The sequence below is a fragment of the Musa acuminata genome, chromosome BXJ3-8 (genome assembly GCF_036884655.1).
Source record: "Musa acuminata AAA Group cultivar baxijiao chromosome BXJ3-8, Cavendish_Baxijiao_AAA, whole genome shotgun sequence".
Lineage (NCBI taxonomy): Eukaryota > Viridiplantae > Streptophyta > Magnoliopsida > Zingiberales > Musaceae > Musa > Musa acuminata.
In genome coordinates, this window is record NC_088356.1 from 27,390,135 (window position 1) to 27,407,302 (window position 17,168).

The window sequence follows — 17,168 nt, forward strand, 5'->3', positions numbered from 1 at the left end:
TTGGGGTTGATCTCTTTAGGGGATCGGCCTCCTTGGAACTCTATAGGGGTTCCTCCCTCCAAGTTGCTGCTCAAAGGCTGCAGAAAAGATTCATCTATTGCTTTTTAAAAGAGAAGGAATACATGGCTATTTATAGGGCTTCTAAACCCTAACTCCTAATAGGACTCCTACTTAAGACTCTTACTTCTAACCAACTCCTAATAGGACTCCTACTCAAGACTCCTATTCCCTTACAACTCCTAATTCTTCTCTAAGAAAAAATCTCATACATGAATGCCCCTCACAATTAGGACTCTCCTAGCTAGAGTCCTAACAGAATGCCCCTCTCAATTAGGACTCTCCTAGCTAGAGTCCTAACATTTTTACATGATTGTCCCTCTCAATTAGGACTCTCCTAGCTAAAGTTCTAACAGTTTTACATGAATGTCCCTCTCAATTAGGACTCTCCTAGCTAGAGTCCTAACAGCATCATCATCATAAGTTAAAGTATTACATGTATCATTAATCATATGCAAGACATCATTACTTGCATCATTATTATAAGTTGAAGTATTACATGCATAATTCCAAATCATCATATATAATATCAAAATATCAAATCATCATTACTTTAGGTATATTATTGTAAGTTGAAGTATTGCATGCATAATTCTAAATCATTATGTATAATATCAAACCACCATTACTTTAGGCATATCATGCATGATACATTCTAAAAACTGTTAGGATCAAGAGCGGCACTAAGAGGGGGTGAATTAATGCAGTAGAAAACTTTCACGATTTCAAAAGTTTAGGTTTCAATTAGAACTGATTCTGATGAAAATCGTTTCGTAAGGAGTGTAGAGAAGGCAGTAAGAAGGTAATGTAGCTTGCAGTAATGAAACTTGCATAAATTGAAAAGCAAACTAGAATTTAGAGTGGTTCGGTCTTTGTGACCTACATCTACTTTTAGATTCCTCCTCCGTCGAGGTCACCAGCGTCCACTAAAGGCCTTCCTTCAATAAGCGAAGACCAACCACCTCTTACAATGCTTTCTTCGTTTCATAGGTTTAGGAGAGAACCCTTACAAGTCTCACATATCTCTTGAATGATCTTAAAACTTAGAAAGGGAGAATGAGAACTCTAGCACTTGTTTACAACACTTTTACACCCCAACAACTTAAGATTATCTCAATGCTTTCGTGCCCTTTTGTGTAGAAAAGGGTGGAGTTTTTATAGGCTCCAATGACTTCAAAAATAGAGCCAAAAAGTTTCTAATCCCGGATTTTCAAGGTCCTGGCGGTACCACCGCTTGATAGAGCTCGGAGACCGAGCTCTGGTGGTACCACCGCCTAATAGGGGTGGTACCACCGCTGGCAGCAAGAACTGCCAGTGGTACCACCGCCCAGACCACCTAGGAGACTAGGTCTTCTAGGTGGTGCCATCGCCGATCATGTTTTCAAAGGCTAATTGGGCTGTTCAATCTGACCTAAATCAACCCTGTTAAGGGCCTAGTTGGTCCCTAATTAAGTTAGTGGGATTACCTCCTAATCCTAACTTAATTTACGCTCTAACTACGATAATTAAGATATGATTATAACACTTCTTGTTCTAGTGCATTAATTGTTCTTCCGGCGAGCTTCCGACGTACATCCAACGAACTCTCGGCAATACTCCGGCGGACTCCTAGCAAGCTCTTGGACTTTACGACGATCTTCTTGGCAAGTTCCGATGAGCTTCTTTGGCAATCTTTTAGACTTCTCGGTTGGTTCCGGCAGAACTTCCGACGAACGTTCGGACTTCCGACGAACTCTTGAAATCCCAACATGATCTCGATCTTGACTCTAGTACAACACCTACTTTATGTCTTACTGCTATCATAGTTAATCCTGCACACTTTTCTCAACATATAGATTAGATCAAACAAATTACAATTGACTTCATCATCAAAATCCGAGATTCAACAATCTCCCCCTTTTTTATGATGACAATCAATTGAAGACGGAGTTAACCTTAACTCCCCCTATCTATGTGTCATACTTGAGAAAAGACACTCTTGAATTCAAAGCCTTTGAATTCAAGTATCAAACTGATAAATTAGATTCATTTAAACTTATCAACATACATATCATAATTACTATCATGATCTAATATTCTCAAAATGATGTCAAGGCATGACATTCATTTTCAAGTATGATATTTCAAATATGAAAGATGACAAAGATAGCAATTCATCATTCTATGACAAGATATCAATTGTAAAATAGCAAGTTAAGCTCTAGATATCTTATCATAATAAAGAAAATTTATCAAGCAAATATTTCAAGTATATATGATAAAATATATTACATACATTTGTTATCAATTTATCACATTTTGGTATTATTTCTCCCCCTTTGTCATCAACAAAAAGGAGAACGATTGCATTGTTCAACAATGCAAGTGTGGTAAAAATTCATGCCACATTTCAATTTGTAAACTAATTATATTTCAAGCATTCATGATATGGTATAATTCAAAAGTTCTCACATTAAAAGTTATAAATATTAAAGAGATGACTTCCATCAACGTCTCCCCTTTTTTTCATCAAAACTTGGCATGAAGAAGGAAAGTAATAGGGAAATCCATTAAGAACCAACTTTGTGAAATGATTTGAATCAAGTCAAAAATGATAAAAGAGTTTCATTAAATCATGCTTCAATTTTCATAAGGATCAAGATATTCATGTGAAATCAAATCAACTCCAATTGTTAGGATCAAGATATTCGTATGAAATCAACTCCTCACTCTTGTAAGTGTTCATCTCATACTAAAAATTTAGCTTTCAACGATCAAGATATCCATTTATAAAATTCATCTTTCATGAGAAGACTAAGAAGCATCATATGAAAAAAAAATTCATAAGTCAAATCCATTTCTCATTAAAAAAAAATTCACAAGAGATAAACCCGTAAGAGATGTATTTGTCAATGAAATCCATGAAGTGATTAAGTGTATTAAAAATCATTAAGTAATAAAGCAAGGGTATGAAGTAAACTTGATACCAAGGAAAATAAAAACGAAATAAGTTCAGGAAAGTTCTATTTGGAAAAGATATACATCAAATTTATGCTTTTGGACAAATTAACATTCATAACTCTCTTCTAATAAAATCATATTGTTCTTCACTTAAAAGTTTTATAAAGATATCGGCTAATTGATGTTTCGTATCAATAAACTATAAGATTACATCATGATTATTAACATGATCTTATATAAAGTGATGCCTAATATCAATATGTTTAGTTCTAGAGTGTTGAATGAGATTTTTTGTTAAACATATTGCACTTGTATTATCATATTTTATGGAAATATTTTTAAGATGAATATTATAATCCTCTAAAGTGTTTTTCATCCACACAACTTGTGCACAACATGCACTAGCTGCAATGTACTCAGCTTCGATTATAGATAGTGCAACCGAGTTTTGTTTCTTGGAAGACTAAGAAACAAGTGCGTGTCCTAAAAATTGACATGTTCTGGATGTGCTTTTTCTATATAATCTACATCCAACAAAATATGCATCAACATATACAATTAGTTTAAAATTCTTGAATTTTGGATACCATAATCCTAGATTAGTGGTACCTTTAAGATATCTAAGAATTCTCTTAACTACCTTACGATGAGATATCTTAGGATTAGATTGAAACCTAGTACAAAGACCTACACTAAACATGATATCCGGTCTAGTTGCGGTGAGGTATAGTAAACTTCCTATCATACCCCTATAAGCTTTTTGATCAAAGCTTTCTCCACTTTTATCAATGTCTAACTTAGTGGAGGTACTCATGGGAGTATTGATAGCCTTTGAGCTATCCATATTAAACCTTTTTAGCAAATCTAAAGCATATTTTGTTTGACTAAGAAAAATGTTACTACTTAGTTGTTTGATTTGTAAGCCTAAAAAGAAAGTAAATTCCCTATCAAACTAATTTCAAATTCAAGACTCATACTTTTAGCAAATGATTTACAAAGAGATTAATTCGTGGAATTAAAAATAAAATCATCAACATAAATTTGAATAATAAGAAAATTATTTTCAAAATTTTTGATAAACAATGTAGTATCAACCTTGCCTTTACAGAAATTATTATGATTTAGAAATGAGCTAAGTCTCTCATACCAAGCCCTTGGGGCTTGTTTCAATCCATAGAGAGCTTTAGTCAATTTAAACACATGATTAGGGAAATCATCATTCTCAAATACGAGAGGTTGTTCAACATAAACTTCTTCGGAAATAAAGCCATTAAGAAAAACACTTTTAACATCTATTTGAAATAATTTAAAATTATTACTACTAGCATAGGCAAAGAGCATCCTTATTATTAGGATCAAGAGTACTAAGAGGGGGGGGGTGAATTAGTGCTGTGGAAAACTTTCGTCGGTTCAAAAAGACTTCTGTTAGAACCCTTGCAGATTCTAAACTTGGGGTTGATCTCTTTAGGGGATCGGCCTCCTTGGAACTCTATAGGGGTTCCTCTCTCCAAGTTGCTGCTCAAAGGCTGCAGAAAAGATTCATCTATTGCTTATCAAAAGAGAAGGAATACATGGCTATTTATAGGGCTTCTAAACCCTGACTCCTAATAGGACTCCTACTTAAGACTCTTACTTCTAACTAACTCCTAATAAGACTCCTACTCAAGACTCCTATTCCCTTACAACTCCTAATTCTTCTCTAAGAAAAAACCTCCTACATGAATGCCCCTCTCAATTAGGACTCTCCTAGCTAGAGTCCTAACAGAATGTCCCTCTCAATTAGGACTCTCCTAGCTAGAGTCCTAACATTTTTACATGAATGTCCCTATCAATTAGGACTCTCCAAGTTAGAGTCCTAACAGACCCGCCCTCTTCAAATCAGCCTTGTCCTCGAGGCTGATGATTCATGAATTCTAGGAATTTGATCTTCAAGTCGTCATAGTTCTCCCAAGTGGCATCTTCTATCGGTAGGTTCGCCCACTGTATTAGCACTTCATTAGTGGGTCGTCGTCGTCAAGTCACGATACGTCGATCAATATTGGCACTTGGCTGGGTCTGGAGTTCTCTTTGGGTAGTCATATTTGGTGGGTGGCTTTGGGCTGTCTCCAAGCACCTGTTTAAAACTTTCGGCTGGCTGTTGGTTTATGGGTGATATGTCGTACTCCTTTTCAATTTAGTACCCTGCATATGGAATAACTTTGTCCAAAATCTGCTCTTGAAGATGCAAGTAGAATTTGTCACAAGCACAATGCGTCCCTTATAGTGTAATTCTTTTGAGTCCCAATTGTAATGAGCCATGGGGCTTGGTGCTTCCTCCCATTTTTTTATAATCTTACTAGTATCTGAATCTTCCCGCCATTCCATCTTAATATCCTCAAGGAAGTCGCTGGTCGGAAGTGAAACGGGCGAAACTTCAACTTGCTCGGGTAGCTGCGAAAGCGCATCTGCAAGAATATTCTCTTTCCCCTTTTTGTAAGTTATTTCAAAATCAAATCAAAGAAGTTTTGTTACCCATTTTTGCTGCTCAAGGGATGGTATCTTTCGCTCCAAAAAGTACTTGAGGCTTTTATGGTCGGTTTTATTTTGAAATCGTCGACCAATCAAGTAGGGTCTCCACCTCGTTCCTGCGCGCACAATGGCGAGCATCTCCTTATCATATGTTGACTTATTTTGATGGGAGGGAGATAATGCATTGCTAGTGTATGCGAGTGGTCGACCATCTTGCATGAGAATGGCTCCAATTCTGACTCCAGATGCATCAGCCTCAATAATGAAGGGTCGGTTAAAATCTGGTAGTATTAGCACCGGCGTCGTCGTCATGGCTGCCTTAAGTTTGTCGAAGGCAGCGGAGGCTCCGTCCGACCATTGGAAGACATCTTTTTTCAGTAAGGAAGTAAGTGGTGCACTGATCTCGCCATAGTTTTTCACGTACTTGCAGTAGTAGCCTGTTAAACCCAGAAAGCCATGTAGCAATTTTACGTTCCTCGGGGTAGGCCAGATTTGCATTGCTTCAATTTTGAAGGGGTCCACTGTCACACCTTCCTCTGATATGATATGCCCAAGATATTCCACCTTCTGTTGAAGAAAGCAAAAATTCGTAATGGTTGTTGTGTGTTCAAAAGGTGGTTTTCGGTATGTCTTCTTCGCACATTCATATTTGTTGATACCCGGATCAAAGGTCTAGCTTTGTAAAGATTTGTGCTCCCTTTCATCTAGTAATTCATCTGCTATTGGAATAAGGTATTTGTCCTTGATGGTTATGCCATTGAGAGCTCGATAATCAACGCATATTCGCCATGTTCCGTCCTTCTTGCGTACAAGTAGCACCGGTGAAGAATAGAGGTTGCAACTTGGCCGAATAACTCCTGAAAGAATCATTATATAATGATCATGCCGACGGGTAAGAGGTAGGTTGAACGGTTCGTCAAATATATCTGAAAATTCAGCAAGCAAAGGAAGTAGGTTTGGATCTTCAAATTGTATTGGCTCTCCCTTAGTTTGCTGCTCAAGTTGTATAAAAAATCTGCTACATGCTTTATGCAAAACCTTCTCCATTTGTTGTGTGCAAATCGTCGTTATGTCGCCCCCACGTTTCCCGTTCAGTATCACCTGTTTCTCCTTACAGTAAAATTTCATAATTAGTTGCATAAAATTCTAAAAAATATCACCTAATGTCGTCAACCATTTAATTATGAACATGGCCTTATGATCATCAGGAGGGAGAAGGAAGAAATCTGCAATTATCTCTTGGTCCTGCAGCAATAGTTTCTCCTGCGGGCGCCTACGATCATAATTCAAAATCCGTTCGTCGACGACCTTAACGTCAAACCTGCTGCAATTCTCAATACGTAAGGCCATCTGGATAGTAACCTTACTGTTTATAAAGTTATTAGAACTGCCCGTGTCGATGAGAACAATGATCGGTTGTTGTTTGAGAAGGCCTCCAACTTTCATCGTTTCTGGGTTTGAGTAGCCGGCTAGTGCATGTACCGTAACTTCAGTCGGTTGTGGCTCTTCTTCTGCATCTTCTTCATGTTCAAGGCTCTCTTCTGGATGTTCAATGACCTCTTCTTTTATTGGTTCAATCATAAGAAGTCTCCCTTTACTACAATGATGCTCACGGCTCCACGGCTCGTCACAATGCCAATATAACCCCTTCGCATATCGCTCCCGAAGCTCTTCTCTTGTTAACCTCTTTGGTGTAGGGACTTGGTCAATAGTAGGGGGGGCTGAGGGCTTCAATATTACTGGTTGAGGAGGCACCCTAGTCCTCCGAGCTTCATGATTCAATTGCTCCTCTTGATGTCGTGCGAAAGAGATGGCTGCCATAAGCGTATACGGTTGTCGCGCTTTAACTTCTCCTCGGATCTCCGGCTTCAAGCCCTCAATGAAGGTCCTCAATAGCTGTTTTTGAGACCAATCATGAGTTTGATTAGATAACCTTTTAAACCTGGTTTGGTACTCCTGAATGGTGGAAGTTTGTCGGATCTTTGCTAGTTGTCCATCAATATTCTCGTAATCGGTTGGTCTGAAGCGGATCAGCAGTCCTTCTTTGAATTGTTGCCATGAAAGGACTCCATAAGTATGTTCAAACCAGTCAAACTACTGTATAGCATCCCCTTCAAGATATATAGCTGCAATTTTCACCATAGATGCATCCGCGATTTTATGGTACCGAAAATGTCGCTTCGCGCGCGAGATCCAACCAATTGGGTCTCCTTCTTCCCATCTAGGGAAGTCCACTCTCATGCATGGATAGTTGGGGTTGGTCATAGAGCTTCCCCTCTCTTGGTAGTCATATCTTTGGGCTTGGTGTGATTGGGCAAAGCTCTCTCCTTGACATGATTTCTTCGGGCTTAGTGGTTGGCCCAATTTGAGTTCGGTAAAGAGCGTCCGAATCTTATCCTCCATTATCGCCTCCAAGGCTTCGAATTTAGCATTGATTGCCTCCTTAGATGCCATAGTATATGGCCCCAAATCAATGATGTTAAGATCTCTCTTTTGTTGTGGGGTTAAAGGCATGTATAGGTTGAGAGAAGTGATGGTCGAAAGTGTTGGTGGATTGGTGGATGTAGGCTGCGGTTTAGGCTTGTTTTGTGGCTGTTTTGGGTGCAGTTTGAGGGTGTGGTTTGGTAGAGTTTTAGGGTTGTGGATGAAAGTTTTGGATCTGTGGTAGATGGTAGCAAAGGTTTGACAGAAATCCGTGGAAGTTGCAGCAAGTATGTGCTGTCTTGTAAGAGTAGAATTATCGTCGAAGAAACAACGGTTTCTCGACGTAATTTCCACCAAAAACTTGAGAGGATTGAGGAGGGAATTGATAGCAAAATCACAGTTTATATGACAGCAAGGATATCTAATTTAATCAAGAAAATTTCGGCAGTATAACAGCAAGGAAATTGGTGCAAGTTGCAATTGCAGAATTATCGTCGAAAAATTTCAGCAGGTTACGATGAAAATTTGCAGCAACATAAAATCGTTTTTAGAGATGAATTTCTTAATAGATCAATTTTAGATGGAAGCCAAGATGATATATGAAGTGTATAAGAAATTTCATTCAAAAAAGATTGCAAATAGATGGGTTAAGGCAACGATATGCAGTTGAAATTTTCTGCAGCATAGATTTTCAAGTGCAGCAGATTGGACATAAAAGATTAGTAGTTTATATTGAGAATTTTTGGATGAAACTAAAGTAAAATCTACTGTTAGGAAGTGTCAAAGATGTCATAAAAATTTCGTAGAAATTTGGAAAGAAAAAGCATAGTAGCAAGATCAAACAGATGGTGCTATGCAGCTTGAATTCTGCAATTCAAGTGCAGCAGATTGGACATAAAAGATCAGTAGTTTATATTGAGAATTTTTTGATGAAACCAAAGGGAAATCCACTGTTAGGAAGTGTCAAAGATGTCATAAAATTTTCGTAGAAATTTGGATAGAAAAAGCACAGTAGCAAGATCAAACAGATGGTGCTATGCGGCTGGAATTCTGCAATGTATCTTTCGTCGTAGAGATGAAAACTTTGTGACGAAAAGTTTATGCAGCAATATAAGAACAATTTTTTTTTTTTTTTGATTTTCGAATAAGGATAACTAAATTGCAGCAGCAATAAGGTAGGAAACCAGAACCTGTTGCAATTCACGGGGAGATCAAAGGATGATCCGCGGTGATGGAGATGATGGCGGAATTCGGTGACGATCTTTTAAGCAATTGTGAGAATTGCTTTGGATGGTTGTAGAGGGTTGATGGATGGCTGTGGAAGGGCAGCGAGATGCCAAGAACGCTGCTCTGATACCAGGTGTTAGAACCCTTGCAGATTCTAAACTTGGGGTTGATCTCTTTAGGGGATCGGCCTCCTTGGAACTCTATAGGGGTTCCTCTCTCCAAGTTGCTGCTCAAAGGCTGCAGAAAAGATTCATCTATTGCTTATCAAAAGAGAAGGAATACATGGCTATTTATAGGGCTTCTAAACCCTAACTCCTAATAGGACTCCTACTTAAGACTCTTACTTCTAACCAACTCCTAATAAGACTCCTACTCAAGACTCCTATTTCCTTACAACTCCTAATTCTTCTCTAAGAAAAAACCTCCTACATGAATGCCCCTCTCAATTAGGACTCTCCTAGCTAGAGTCCTAACAGAATGTCCCTCTCAATTAGGACTCTCCTAGCTAGAGTCCTAATATTTTTACATGAATGTCCCTCTCAATTAGGACTCTCCAAGTTAGAGTCCTAACAACTTCGTACGAAAATCGTTTCGAAAAGATCTTTAACTTGAGAGCAAACATAAGTATAGTTAATGTAAAGCAACAGAGGTAGTTTACAGTTAAGATAAAGAGCATAATATAAATGCAAACCAAGATTTAGAGTGGTTCGGTCAATCTTGACCTACATCCACTTTTGGCTTCCTCCTCCAACGAGTTCACCGACGTCCACTAGAGGCCTTCCTTCAATAGGTGAAGGTCAACCACCCTTTTATAGTTTTTCTCCTTTTGACGGGCTTAGGAGACAACCCTTATAAGTTTTCACTCCTCTCTTGAATGATCAAGACTTAGAAAGAAAAGAGGGAGAGGAACTCTAGCCTTTTACAACACTTTTAAGCTCTCAAATACTCAGAATAAAAGAAAGCTTTTCGGTTTCCTTTCATGCAGGAAAGGGTGGGGTTTGTATAGGCCTCAATTAGTTTGAATTTGGAGCTCAAAAATGTCCATTCCCGGATTTTCGGGGTCCTGGCGGTACCATTGTCATAACTGGGTGGTAATACCACCTGTCATCTGTCACTGAGCAGTACTACCGCTCAGTTTGGGTAGTACTACCACCTGACATTGCTCAGAGACTGAGCTCAGGTAGTACCACCGCTTGATAGGGGCAGTACCACTACTGGCAGTAATAACTGCCGGTGGTACCATCGCCTGATGGGGCGGTACTACCGCCCAAAACTCCCGGGAGACCAAGTCTCCTGGGCAGTGCCACCGCGGGCCAGGAATTCTGAGTCCGAATGGGCTGATCCATTCGGCCCAATTTGGGTCTGCCAAGGGCCTAGTTGGCCCCATATTAAGTTAATGGGATCACCTCCCAATCCTAACTTAATCTACATGCTAACTACGATAATTAAGACATCAGGATTATTCCCTCAGAACCTCCGATGACCGTCTGGACTTCCGACGAACTCTCGAACCCTCAACATGATCTTGGTCTTGACTCCAGCTGAACACCTACTGCATGTCTTACTGTCATCGTAGTTAATCCTACAAACTTATCTCAACATACGGATTATATAACCAAATGACAATTGACTTCATCATCAAAATCCTAGATTCAACAATCTCCCCCTTTTTGTTGATGAAAATCAATTGATGACGGAGTTAACCTTAACTCCCCTATCTATATGCCATACTTGAGACAAGTCATTCTTGAATTCAAAGCCTTTGAATTCAAGAGACATATTGATAAGTTAAGTTCATTTAAACTTATCAATACCCCCATCATGATTCCTATCATGATGTATCTTTCTGAAAATGATGTCAAGGTGTTAGGACCCTTTTTTTAAGCTTTTGAATAATGTTTATTGAGTGCGTTTAGTCCAGTTGTTTATTAAGTCGGTTTGGTTCAGTTAGAGTCAAGTAGAGGTTTATTTAATATTTATTTATTATTAGAGTTCAAGTCCTGATGGACTCTGGGTGGAACTCTATAAATAGGGATGTAACTACTTCTTTTCAGTTATCTATGAAAAATACTATTATGTCTTTTACAAACCCTAGGACGATCCCCTCGAAGTGATCATCCCTTTCTCTTCTTCTTTTTTACGATAAGACTTTGGGGTCTTATCATTTGGTATAAGAACATCCCCATTTCTCCCCTTTCTTCCACGAGAACATCCCCATTTCTCCCCTTTCTTCCACGATAAGAATTTAGGGTCTTATCATTTGGTATCAGAGCGACGATAAGACTTTAGGGTCTTACCAATTGGTATTAGAGCAACGATCCTTGGCGCAGCCCACCGTAGCCTTGCTTCCCTTCTTCCCCACCACCACTACAAGGCAACTCTTTCTTCACCGCTGTTGCTGTTTCCCCGGCCGCTCGACCACCATCGCTGCTTCTCCCCGGCCAGCGACCTTCAACCACCGCTTGACCTCCTCGCTGCCTCATCTCGTTCAAAAAAAAAAAAAAAAAGAAAGAAAAAAAAAGAAAGAAGAAACAAGAGAGGAAGAAGAAGCTGCAGCCACCCATGCATCCCCTGCTTCCGGCCAGCCCACCCGCCGCTGCTGCTCTCCGGCCAGTGCCCACCATCGCCTTGCTTCCCGGCTAGAGGCCACCGCCGCCCGTCGCCTCCCACACAAGCCACCACCGCTGCCTCCTTCTCCACCGTCGCCCGCCTCCCCTTGCATCGCAGCGTAGCCGCTCGACCTCTCCTCCTCGTCGATCGTTGGTGATGCTGCTCCTAGCCGCGCCACCACCGCTGCCTCTCCACCACCGCCCGCCTTCCCTTGGGTCGCAACCACAGCCGCCGATTGTCGCCCTCCTCATGGCGACCGAAACAGGGCAACTCATGGATTGCCCTTGTTCCCTGCCGCGTCACCGCCACTTTTCCCAGCCGCCTCGCCGCCGCTCGATAACCCGGCCAGCGACCTCTCCTCCTCGCGTCCCCATCTCACTCGAGCGAGAAGGACCGCCAGCACCGCAGCCGCAGCCGCCGGTTGCCGCAGCCCCTCCTTGCAGCAGTTGCAGAAACATAGCTTCCTCTATTGCCGCAGCCCCTCGTCGATCGCAGCCACGCCTCGAGCGCCATCGCCTTCCACCCGACCCACCACTGCTGCCAGCCACTGTGCGGCGACCGCCGCTCGCCTCCTAGTCACCACTCCCCCTGGCTCGGGTGAGAACGACCGCCGCCACTCCCCCTTGCTCTGCTCCCTTGGTGATCGAAACAGGGCAATTCTCTTGCTGCTGCGGACGTCGGTTGCCACCACCGTCGCCGCTGCTGCCCAGCCAGCGACGACGCTGCTCGCCGCTGTTGCCCAGCCAGCAATGACGTCGCTCGCCGCCCAGCCTGCCACCGTAGATTCCTATTTTCCACTCCAGCCTCAACCTCGGCAATGCCACCGCAGCCGCCCTCCAACAACACATGCAGCCAGCTCTTGTGCGGCCGCTTCAACCTCGGCAACACACGCATCGATTCCTGTTCTCAACCTTGGCCACTCTAACGCCACCTCCCTCTTGTTCTGCCTCCGCTGCTGCAGTTGTCAGTTGCCATCACCGTAGCCTCAACCCGGCTACTCGGCAATTGTTTCCTTGGATCACAACGGTCGCAACCATCGCCTTTCAGCCTCGGTGCTCTCATCGCACACAGTGACAGAAACACAGGGCAGCAACTCTTCCTCCGTCACAACCACCGTAGCGGCGAGCCCTTGCTGGTGCTACCCTAGCCGCACCACCATCGCTGCCTCCAAGCCCTCAGCAGCAGCGATCCCTCCACGCAGCGACCGCAACAAGCATCGCTGCCTCCCACGCGGTGACCGCAGCTACATCCTCGCATCCTCGCAGCAACCATTCATTCCAATAGTGCTACCACCGATTGCATCACAACAATAGCACTGAGTAGGGCAGTGATTTATGCCCTAGTCTTGACATAAAAAAAAGGAGTTGAGAATCCAGATTTGTAATCTTATGCAATGGCCATCGATAACTCAGTGAAAGCACAAATAGAAGCATGAGAAATCAGAATTGAGAACTAACTGCAAGAAACACTTAATGATTTCAAAAAGAGCCTACTGGAAAGCCTCAGCAAATTTGAACAAGATAGGGGCTCAAGTTCTACATTGCATAGATAAAAAAATACAGGAAAAGGGCCCCAAGATTGTGACACAAACTACTCACATATGAAGATGAAATTTTCGAGATGGAAAGATGGAGATCCGACCAGTTGGATCTCTAGGGTAGAAATTTTTTTTCGTTTTCACATAGCCATAGAAGAATCCATGGTAGAAGTGGCCTCAATCTAGCTCAATGGAGATGCAATCCAATGGTACGATTGGTATGAAACTTTCTACGGTGTTCCTTCGTGGGAGCAGTTCAAAAGAGGACTTCTTGTTCGCTTTGGCCCATCCAAATATGAGAATATTGATTGCCAGCTTGCCAAAATTCATTAGACTTCTACAGTATTAGAATATCAGAGTAGGTTTGAAAAATTATCAAATCAAGCTAGAGATTATTCAGACCGACAACTTCTGGATACATTTATTGAAGGGCTTATTCCAGAGATCCAGTGTGAAGTTAAGGCTCGTCAACCCCGCACTATGATAGCTGTGATCTCATTTGCAAATCTACATGAGAAAAAAATTAGCAAGTAAAGATCAGCAAGGGGTTTGTACTATGATGAAAATTGGAGTATGGAGCACCGATGTAAATAAGGGCAACTTCTGATGATTGAACCAATTGGAGAGGAGCCGAAAGCTAAGAATATGGACTCCGATCATGAAGGTATAAATTCTAATGAAGATGTTGAACCTACCATACATACAATGCATACATTAGCCGACTACTCTAACCCGCAAATTATGGAAGTTGGCGAAACTCTGGAGCATCAGCCTATTATAGTTTTGATTGATACTAGTAGCACTAACAATTTTATGGACAGTAAGACTGTTAACCGATTGACCCACCACATTGAAGACTATGACATATTCGAAGTAAAGATCGTTGATGGACGGATGTTCACTTGTGATAGCAAAGGTTCAAAGATAAAATTGATTATACAGGGCCAGAAGTTTCATGCAACGATTACTACACTGAAAGACCGACCTATTGCTTACACTATCAAAAAGTGGAGACCATACTTACTTGATCAATAGGTTGTGATGCGTTGCAGATAGTCTATGGCTAAAGTGCTGAAAGAGAAGCTCCCTGAGATTGATGCTGCTCAGCCTTGAGGACAAGGCTGATTTGAAGAGGGAGGAACTATTAGGACCCTTTTTATGAGCTTTTGAATAATGTTTATTGAGTCTGTTTAGTCCAGTTGTTTATTGAGTCGGTTTGGTTTAGTTAGAGTCAAGTATAGATTTATTTAATATTTATTTATTATTAGAGTTCAAGTCCTAATGGACTTTGGGTGGAACTCTATAAATAAGGATGTAACTGCTTCTTTTCAGTTATCTATGAAAAATACTATTCTATCTTTTACAAACCCTAGGAGGCCGATCCCCTCGAAGTGATAATCCCTTTCTCTTCTTCTTTTTTACGATAAGACTTTAGGGTCTTATCATTAGGCTTGACATCCATTTTCAAGTCTTATATTTCATATGTGAAAGATATCAATCGTAGCAATTCATCACATGGCAAGATATCAATTTGTAAGATTACAATGTAAGCTCTAGATATCTTAACATGATGCAAATATGGCAATCATAGCAATTCATCATATGACAAGATATCAACATTGTAAAATTATAATGTAAGCTCTAGATATCTTATCATTAATGCAAATATGGCAATCATAGCAATTCATTCGATCATCAATTTACCACATATTTCTCCCCCTTTGTCATCAACAAAAAGGAGAACGATTCAAGCGTATTTCAAGCATAATAATAAGTGTGGTAAAGATTCATGTTATTTTTCAACCATAAGATACCATGCATACAAATTATTTTTCAAGCAATCATGACATGGTATCATTCAAAAGTCCATTAAGGAGATAGCTTTCATTACTTCTTCCTTATTTATTATTAATGTTTTGCATGAAGGAGAAAAGCCATTGTGAACTAACTTTGAATGAAGTTAAAAATGATAAGAGATTAAATCATGCTTCATTTTTACAAGAATCAAGATATACATGTGAAATTAAATTCTTACAATTGTTCATTAAAAAAAAAAGTCTTCCTTCATCAAGAAGGAATTTATTTCATCAAATCCATTTCTCGATTAAAAATCATTTTTCACAAGGTAAATCCATGAGAGATGTATTTGTTAATCAATTCTATATATAAAAAATCATGGAGCATTGATATGAAATAAACTTGATATGACATAGGCTCATGAAAGCTCCATTCAAGAAATACATTTAATCTGGAAGAGAAATACAAAATCATGTATTGTTAGGATCAAGAAAGTTCGAAAATGAAGTTTAACAAATTCATGCATTCGGATAAAGGTTTGCCATAGCTTTTCAAACACAATCATGAAGGTAAAAGATGCTTATCATCATGGAAATCAAGACACACAATTTCCAACATATTTTTGAAGCATATAGTCATGTAAAATTCATATCATAAGATTTTCAGCATTAAGTGATTGATCATAGAATCAAGAAAATCTAAAAATGAAGTTCAATCAACATTAACATTCCTAATTCCGTAAGTGCTCACCAAATAATACATTAAGTCATAGATACCAATAGTTTAAACATATCAAAGTAAGTGGTATTGTTATTAAGGTGAGTAGCATAAAGAGTTTACAACAACATAGTTTTACAACATGACAAAAATGAATTGTGTCTACATTATACATATGCTCATTCAGGTGGTAGAAAATTAAAATGCCTAAATAGAGTGTCAAATTGTCGATGAATGTGTTGCAGCTCAGATAAGATTTGATCTTGATGATGTTTGAGCCAATCTTATCTTTGTTCAAAGCGATCCATCCAAATCCCTATGTCTTCGATAGATGATGAAGGAGCTTGCTCAATTGGGTGTGATTCCTCAAAGGGACCAGTTGGAGGAGATTAATTACCCCTAAAGATTGGTGTTTCTGGTTCTGGTTCAGGTTGAGGGGGATCAGTTCTGTTAGAGCTAGCCCTAGGAAATTTACCAAAGGGTAATTTTGGCAACCCAACAAAGACAATAAAGCAGAAGAATAAAAGAAGCGACAAGAACACCAGATTTACGTGATTCGGTCAATTAACTTTGACCTACATCCACGGACGAAAGAGGAGCAAATCACTACTATAAAAGAGACTATTACAAATGCCTTAGGAAGATGTTCCTAGGCCATAAAACACCCGAAAATACTAAACAAGAAAAGCCTAAAGCAAATAATTAGGTTTTTCTTGTGGTGCCACTTGTGGTGCATCTGACTTCAAAGCCCAGACCCTTATTTATAGTTTCAATAGGAGATAACAAGCATGATTTTTCCGATGTGGGACTATGGGACTTGCCAAACTAACAAATCTCCACCTTGGCATGTCCCAACAAAACTTGCTCTACCTTCTTTATAAAAGCCCCAACGGGTAATCACCAACAATGAACACCAACCAAGTCCAAGCACTGTTTGAACTTGTAAATTAGAAGAGGCTTCATAAGCATATCAGCTGGATTGTCCTTCGTATGAATTTTTTGAACAAGGACTTTCCCCTCAGCAATGGTATCTCATTTGCATCCAATAATTTTCTTATCCGAAGGTGGCTTCACAAGATCCCAAGTTCTATTCCGATGGAGAGATTCAATTTCTTCATTCATCGCGATCAACCACTTAGCGGAATTATCACAAGAAATTGCATCTGAGTAGGAAGTAGGCTCACCAACTTCACTTGTTTCTTCTGCAACAGACAAAACATATGCAACTAAATTTGCATATCTTTGTGGTGGTCGAATATCTCTCCGTGGTCTATCCTTGGCTATGGAATATTGCTCTTCTTCTAGATCATCTGCGTTAGTAGACTCGGGACCATCTACTGGCATTCTTTGA